Genomic DNA, 9,154 nt, shown 5'->3' on the forward strand with positions numbered 1-9,154 from the left:
CTGCAGTCAGTGTATTCTATGTGCTATGTGAGCATATTGCATTGTAGTGTATGCCATACTGTTGCCATGGTGCTTTGCTGGTAAGAGTGGTGTTATGTAGTGTATGAGCCCATTATGGCTGTACTGGGTGTCTGTGGTACTATGTGCTATGTGGTGTACAAGCCCCTGCTGGCAGACTGCTTCTATGAGGACTTGCCATGATAACTGTATATGAACATACTACTATGACATTGAGAATGGTAATGCTCATCCATACATGTATAACATATCTACAGGAATAACGGCTGTGAGAAGATTCTGCACATGGCATATCCCAGCTGTCAGTGGGGCATGTGTATTCAACTTTGGAATCCCATTTTAAACAAACATTGTGATTTATTCCTATGCAAGTGAAGGGAGAAGTGCTTTGGGAGTGTCTTGGCTTTAGTCTTAGCTTTCCAGGCAAAGCCCCCCCCCCATCCCCCCAATTGCATATGAATGAGTTGAATAACAGGCACCTTTGGAAACTAAAACAGGTTTCTAACCAACTGCGGACTGACTTCCTGTCTTCTAGCAGTTAGTAACCCTTGTCTATACACTGTGGAATGAAATATCCACTAGACCAGCCAGTCATGTATAATGCATCCATGGACTAACTGGACTAAACATGTGACCCACACGCACTCCTCATCCTTATGTGACTCTTGGCCTTCAGTAAGCAGCAGCATATCATTACTACATATCTTTAGGTATTTTTTCTTTTCAAACAAGAACACACAACTGACTCTAAGGGCCTATTCACACGGAGTAAACGCGGCACGCAATGTGCCGCGTTTACGGGACGTTTGCGCCGCGATTTTGACGGTGCATGTTTGCGGTCGCGTAAACGCGCATTAACGCGACCGCAAACATGCACCGTCAAAATCGCGGCACATTGCGTGCCACGTTTACTCCGTGTGAATAGGCCATAAGGGATGTTGTAATTTTGTTAATTAATTCATTCATTTGAATGGGTGAGAAAGATGTCCGGCGGTGAGCGTTTTATGCTCTCCGCCGCGAAACCAGGTTTTATAATCCGGACACAGAGTCGGACATGCAGTACTCTGTGTCCGGATTAAAAAAAAACGGTTTCGTGGCGGAGAGCATAAAACGCTCACGGCATGCAGAAGACGGAAAGCACAGAACGGACAGCTGGACGCAGGTGTGAACCTAGTGTTAGTCTGAGAAGAACATTCCACGTTATTAAGAAGGCCAAAGGTTTCAAGCAAAAAGGGAAAGAAAACTGATCTCTGCTGTTAAAAAGCGTAAAATAGTACAAGGTATAAAATCATAAATATAAACCTTAATCATTGTACAGTCATGGCCAAAAGTTTAGAGAATGATACAAATATTAATTTTTACAAAGTCTACTGCTTCAGTTTTCCTAATGGCAACCTTGAACCTGCAATTGCTTAAATGCAATGTAATAGACTGCAATGCAACTGAGATTTGCTACATAGCTATTGAGGCTGGTAATAAACCACCCTCAATAGCTATAATTCTGTGACAAGGCTGGGAGCACTCATAAGGCTCCTGGCTGTCGGAAGAACCAGTTGTGTCCCACCATCTCGCCATACGGGAGATGGCCTGCAATGTAATGGAAGGAGGCAGGTAGAGAGCGGCCCATGAGGCTAGTTTTTAACTTTGAGGGAGGGGTCCTGGCCTGCTGTGCCCGTGATCAGAGTTCAGTACAATTTGCAATGTAGAATACACCCAGCATCCGCCACGAATGTCAGGAAAGGGTTGAAGCTGCAAATTCAACAAATGACCAATTTCAGTTCTCTACAACTTATAGAATGTTTAGAAACTGTTGAGCATAATTTGGAACAATGGTTTCAGATTTTTTAAATTTGAAAAAAAAAAAAACATTGGGAGGTTTTCCTATAAAATTTGATTTATACACTAATAGTTAAGGAGATGAACATTATAGTATCATTTGCAGCAACCTTTTAGGAAAATCGGAGAAAAATATAATTTGCATAATAATTTGGAACGTGGTGTATCCCTCACTGCACGCCTTCATAGAATCCTTCAGAGATTTATTACACTTTACCGACACCTCACAGACTCCATGATGTGGTGTCCAAAAAGCAAACCATCTAAATCTGCATTCTGAAAGCCAAATTCCCACATATATGATATTGTTCTACCTCAAAGAATTTCTAAAGGAGTTTAGTGAACATTTTGACCCAAGTACTAAATATTTTTAAAGACCTTGAGTGGTGTGGTTTCCAAAATGAGGCCTCTCTTGGTGTTCTCCTCTGCACTGGCACTTTAGGGGCTTTACAAATGCCTGAAAATTAATCCAACCAAATCTACCCTCTAAAAGTCTAAGGGTAAGTTCAGACGGAGTATTCTGGACCGGAACCTGAGGAGGAGGCCGCCTCAGGTTCCGGTCCAAAATACAGGTAGCCGCAACTGAATGCCAGTGCACTGCTCCGCTCCGGATTAGGCCCAATGAATGGGCCTAGTCGGGAGTGTCTTCAGGCCGAATCGCAAGGCTAAACGGCCCGAAGAATGAGCATCTTGCTTCCTTTTCCGGGAGCCGGAACAAAGCGGCTCCCGGAAAAAAGAACTGACCGGCTCACATTGATTTCAGGCAGATACGGCCTCAAAATCCTGACCAAAATACTTCGTCTGAACTTACCCTAATGGTTCTAGTGCCAGTAAAAAGTACAACTTGGCCAACATAAAACAAGCCTGATACTGCTTTATGAATGGAGAAATAAAAAAAAAACAAAAGGTATAGTCTTTGAAAGGGGAAGGAGAAAACTGATCATGTCTGCAATGGGGAGGTGTTAAATACATTGTTCATTTTCTTAAAACAAAAAAACTACAGACTTTCTGTGAAAAGTGCACTGGAAAAAAATGCAATGTGTTTGTGCCAGGGTCTCTTCCGCAGAGCTTTTTGGGTGCTGTTCATTATGTGGGGCCTTAGCCTTAAGATTTTTTTAAGTTACATAAGTCAAAAGTGCAAGTGATAATAGAATACTTTATAGTGTACAGAATAAAATTTTTATTATTAAATAAATTTTTATTAAAGAAGTTATTTTCCTTTTTCATCCCCTGCACTTATCACTTGTCTCTATATAACTTCATCTTCCTACTCCAGCAGCCTGTACAAAGAAAGCAGCAAATAAGGAAAGGTGGCGGCAACGCTTTGCAGCTTTTCCTGCAGCGCTTTTCACAGAAAGTCCACAGAAGTTTGCTCTGCAGATTACTTCCATTACACTTATACGGAAATGCGCCAGATTTCTGTAGGTATAATTGGCATGCTGCAATTTCCAAAACCGTAAAAGTTTTTTAAATCACAGCATGTCCACTACAAATATTTTTCCAAAATGTGTGGATGGGATTTGCTTACATTACACTTTGCAAGTACTGTAGAGTGCTGAGGACAATTTCCTTATAATTACATTAGGGGCAGAAAGTTTGCAGAGGAAAACTCTGCAAAATCGAAATAAAAAAGTGCTGTGAAAAAAAGTGATTTGTTTCTGCTAATTTTTTTTTAAGTTTAGGTATGCTTATTTTATGTTGAAAATATTTTACTAAATCAAAAGGGTTTTCCAGGACCTGTAGAGTTGGCCATAAGGACCTTTCCTGATTAGCCAAAACAGGGATAACTTGTAGTGTCAAGCACAGCTGCATGTAAAGGCAACCCAATATGACACTGGTAAATATTGAAAGGGCTATGGTGCTCCAGCATTGTAATAACTCATTTTCCAGCCTTTGGAGGGCTGCCCTAATAAACCAGGTAGACAGCGGCCCTTGACAGGATAAATAAGATGGTACACCAATAACTAACCTGTGTCAGTTTTTGTACCCATTCTCTCTCCAAGCAGTTAGCTAATGCACTGAGAATGTTCCCAATAAGATCCAATAGCAGGGAAAACTGATCTGGTGTGAAGTGAGTATAGCAGTCTGACTTGTGACAGCTTCTGCTGTGGTAAACAGAAGACACTTCGGCTGATAGTGTAAGGGTGCATTCACACTACTGATAAGCTGCCTGATTCTGAACGTTAAAACACATTCAGAATCAGCGTGTATAAAGCAGTTCCCATTCATTTCAATGGGTGCCGGCATACAAGCGCTCCCCATTGAAATGAATGGGCTGCTTTTTCACTACGAGCAGTCCCATTGAAGTGAATGGGAAGTGCTCGCGTGTACGGCTCGGAATGAGCAGAGCTAGCCGTACACGCCAGCACATCCCATTCACTTCAATGGGAGCGCTCGTAGTGAAAAAAGCAGCCCATTCATTTCAATGGGGAGCGCTCGTATGCCGGCACCCATTGAAATGAATGGGAACTGCTTTATACGCACTGATTCTGAACGTGTTTTAACGTTCAGAATCAGACAGCGTATCAGTAGTGTGAATGCACCCTATCTCTAGCATTGTAGAATGAAGTGAACCTGCCCTCCTGCAAGTGAATTCACTATTGCAACACATACTTTTGAGACACTGCTGTTCCTCCATTAAGTGAATTGTAGTAAAGGTAATCTTACAGGTGGTTGTATTTATGAGTCATCCCTTTAGGGTAAGTTCATATGGAATTTTTTTGGTCAGGATTTTGAGGCTGTATCCGCCTCAAAATCCTGACCAAAAAGATGGCTCCCATTGAAATCAAGGAGGCAGGAGATTTTTCCCGGAGCTGGAAGAAAAAGAAGCGAGGTGCTCATTCTTCAGGCAAAGTCGCCTCGTGATTCGGCCTGAAGACACTCCCCTTCTCCGGACTAAGCCCATTCATTGGGCCTAATCCGGAGCGGAGTGCGTGGCTGGATGCCGGTGCAGTGCATCGGCTTTCAGAAGCGGCTACCTGGCTTTTGGACCGGAACCTGAGGCTACCTCCGCCTCAGGTTCTGGTCCAAAAAACTCTGTATGTACTTAGACTTAGAGGGTAAATTTGGTTGGATTAATTTTCAGCCATTTGTAAAGCCCGTAAAGTGCCAGTGCAGAGGAGAACACAAAGAGAGACCTCATTTTGGAAACTACACCACTCAAGAAATTTATTAAGGTGCCTAGTGATGATTTGTACCCCAGAGATGCTTTCAAAAATAAATGTGAAGTGGATGGTGGAAAATGAAAACTGAAATTTTTCCAAATATATGCCATTTCAGTGCCCAATGTGTTATGTTAGTATGTGGCCTTAAAGGATTTTTTTTTTGCCCTGAAACACTTTTTAAGGCCACATACTAACATGACACATATATATATATATATATATATATATATATATATATATATATATAGTCTTAATGATATTAAAGGATTGATTATTTCACCCATATATCTTTAGCCGTGCTTTGAGTGACTCTGGGAGCTCCTGGTATCTTCTGCATTTGTTTAAAAGGTTCAGCTTCCTGCTATGTAACTTTAGCACTAGCTTCCTCCCACCTCACTCCCCCACCATCCTCTCTCACTCACTCCCAAACAATCCCTCCCTGTCCCTCTACTATCTTGCCCACTACTAGCTTACCCTTAAGCTCTCCCCTTTATCATGTGACTTGTAATAGCACTGTCCAACTGGAAAGAAAATCAGATTCTTTATTCATTTATTTGAGACTTTCTTCAAGGCACTCATACTAATGAATAGAAAAACGGACTTTCTGTCCAAATATAGGTTGCTAAGTCAACTGGAGAGTTGTATTCTTGGCCACAACTGAGGACCAAAAGTGAGAGAATAACACAGATACAGCTACCGCTAAAAACATAACTTTTGCTACAATTTACATCATGTACCCTTTAACAGACAAAAGAATTAATATTTTCGTGCTTTTTCAAGCATAGTGAACAGAAGAAACTTTCTTTTTTAAATAACGCAGCTGTCACTTGATGATTAAAAAAAAAAACACGTAGCTGTTGCAGCTTTTCACGTAGTCACATTATTACACTGCTTTATTTTAAATATGTGGTCTGCTCTAATGCTGTCTAGAATTTTCATATTTTCCCAATAGAAGTCAGCAGTCATGCTGTAAGAGAATTGCTAGTTGTGCAATTCCTTGCTGCTGCTGAAACCAGGAAGAAGGGAAGACAGAGACAGCGAGTCAAAAACTTGACCCAGCGCCTGTTCCTACCTACTTGCCAAACATGCCCTAGGCGACAGACAGAAACTTGGCGATGATCCCTTCTCTGCATAAGTGTACACAGAACAAGACAAACAACACAGAAGAGGAGACAGCAAGCCAAGTGTAAAAGCCAGAGAGACAAAGCAATACAAAATTGTAATCCAAAAGAGTAGTCACAAGGGAAGCTAAAGGTCAGAGGTCAGTAATACAATAGTAAGAGAAGCAGGATGCTAGCAAGGACGAAATAGCCAGCAAATCTGCATGGGCTGATGACTTCTATATAAGAAGCCCAGGACCTGCCTCAGACTTGATTGATAGACAAGCTGTCATTCACACAGGCAAGACTAAGATTAACTATTTGATGAACAGAGGGAAACAAGGCGCAGGAGATGGGGAGGTGGAAATTAAATTACAGAGGATAGCAAATAGAGCAGTGTTCAGACAGAGCAACAACAACAAAAAAAATCCAAGCATGGAATCAAACAACACGCCTCCTGCGCTGCAGCGTGCGAGCAGAGGGTGGCGCAGGGATGTTACACATGTCTAATGATCTTTGTTTATTCTGAGCTTTGTGGTATAAAGGTGTGCCAGGAATACACTGGCCTAAAGAGAAAGTATCATGTATTTATTTTAGTTTCGTTAAATTAAGAATTTAGAATAGAATAAGTTGTGATTTCTAAAAATTGGTAACCATACAAGAGGCCCATACTTCCTGTATAGAGTGTGCAGCACAGTGTGTGGGCAATTGAAATAAAGGGGAATTTATTAGCTCATAAAACTGACACAGCAGTAGACCTTCAGAATTACAATAGCTTTTCATGAAATCCTCCACATTCTGCTTAAACTATCCCAGTCTACACAGCAAAGTCAGCTGGAGAAAACAGGGCTGCTTTGTCTATTGCATCTTCTCCATTGCTAGTGCTTTCTATTTTAGGGTACTCACAACAAAAACAACAGTATTTTAAAAATATGTTTTGGATAAAATTTACGTTAAAGGGGACCTTTCACCTCTTCCTTCATTTCGAGTTTTAAGATTTATTTAATAGGTGCTTCTCCACTGATTCCAGCACAGTTGGAATTTTTTTTCAAGCCCCACCATTTTTGAGCAACAAGCACAGTTAGGGCTAGTTCACACGTGGGCAAAGGGGCGGATTTTGACAGCGGATTTTGCTTCAAAATCCGCCCCTTTACAATGGTGGTCTATGTAGACCGCCAGGCTTTTTTTTTTCCGCTAGCGGTGGGCTGCCGCTAGCGGAGAAAAGAAACTACCTGCCCTATCTTCAGTCGGAAGCCGCGCGGGCTCAGCCGCGCGGCTTCCGCCCCCGGCAACTCCCTCCTATGTCGGCTCATTCAGGCGGGTTTTGACAAGAGAGAAACGCGACTCGCCACGTCTCTCTTGGTGTCAAAACCCACGCGGGCAGTTCACGTGTGAACTGACCCTTACTTTTGGTGCTTGATGTGCTATTTAAGCTCTGTAATGTCAGAAGGGTAGTGTCAGGCAGGGGGTGTGATTCAGAGCTTCAATCAGAGGCAGTGTCAGAGCTCAGAATCACACCCCCTTGTCTGCTCCTGCCTGACACCACCCTTCTGAAAGTACAGAGCATATATAGCATATCAGTTAGAACAAATAGCAGCAGTGATTGCTCAGAAGCGGTCGTGGGTGCAAGAATTCCAACTGTGGCTGAATCAGTGCAGCAGCAGCTATTAGTTGATGTAAAGAGCTGAACTTGGAGGTGGTGAAAGGTTCTCTTTACGTTACTTGCCATTTGCTAACAGTAGTTTCTATGTAAAGTATTCCTCTCATTGTTTTTCTTAATACATAAAAACTTTGCTAACAGTAAAAGCAATGGGATATTCTATTACAAGTCAAAGCTCTGTTTTCTCATTCTAAGCATCAAAATCTGGTGAATATAATGACAGGTTTAAGACCTATGCCCATGGTCATATTATGGCTCTGTGCTGTATGGATACATAAAAGAATACCCATAGATACCAATCAATCCTTCTGTTTTCTAAAACTCATAAGAAAAATGGAAACTAAAATCCGATTGATTCTTATGGGCATTTGCTCCACCTTTTCTCCATTTCAGTTTTCTATGAGACCGACAATCTTAAAATATACAGGGTACAACCCATCGAATATGTTTGCGACATATTATACATTTTTGAAGTCCGAGTTATATCTTCTAGAAAAGCGACTGCAGCAAAAAATCTCCAATGGTCCACCCAATACATCTTTCTAACAAACATTTCAATACTACAAAGAAAATTTGACATTACAAGTCTACTGGGACTGGCCTGCATGATATCAAAGTAAGCCGCAAATTTAACCTCTAAACCAACTATGTAACGTATGCGTCACACCAAGTCACACACCAAGAGTGACCACATCATAGAAACTACCAAACCATAGAGACTACTTATGCTATTCTAGAGAACAGCATTATAACAAGATGCAGATTCTCAGTAGGCCTTCTGTAAAAGTAGTGCAAAAACCTTATTGTTGAAGAATTCTTCACATATCGTAGTACCTGTCACAATGGAAACAGCAAATGGATTATGTGCTTTTTGGTGTAGGTTCTTCAAGGACTCATGCTTAAAGCAGGCCCACTGGTTCCATGTGCCATGCGTTCACTCTGCACTCTCTTGTGCGACAACTGCTTGTCTCTTACATCCAGTTTTGCTTCACTAAGGAAGATAAAGAAGGCAAGGCTGCAGAATTTCCTTATGTGAAGCTCAGACAGTAGCAGTATAATGCAGGCTGGGCACAAAAACGCTCTCAAACCAAATGCTATTCAGCTTTTTCTTCGTCGTTGTGCAGTACTCCATTCACAATTCTTAAGGCCATTTAGCCCCCAGGTGTACTTTGTGCTTCCAGTATTTTCAGTCTACGTAGCAACATACTCAAAATTGTCTTATTTTTGCATTTTCTTTCCAAAGGCGACAGAGCCATAGTAGTTTGTGCAACCCAAAGTTTCAACTTCATTAATGGAATATTAATGGATTCCAATTTATTGCTGAAGGCATATACAAAATGTATACTTTTCCCTCCTCTTCAATTACTTCCTAGGAG

Source organism: Leptodactylus fuscus, chromosome 3 (assembly GCF_031893055.1).
Source record: "Leptodactylus fuscus isolate aLepFus1 chromosome 3, aLepFus1.hap2, whole genome shotgun sequence".
In the NCBI taxonomy this organism is placed as follows: Eukaryota; Metazoa; Chordata; class Amphibia; order Anura; family Leptodactylidae; genus Leptodactylus; species Leptodactylus fuscus.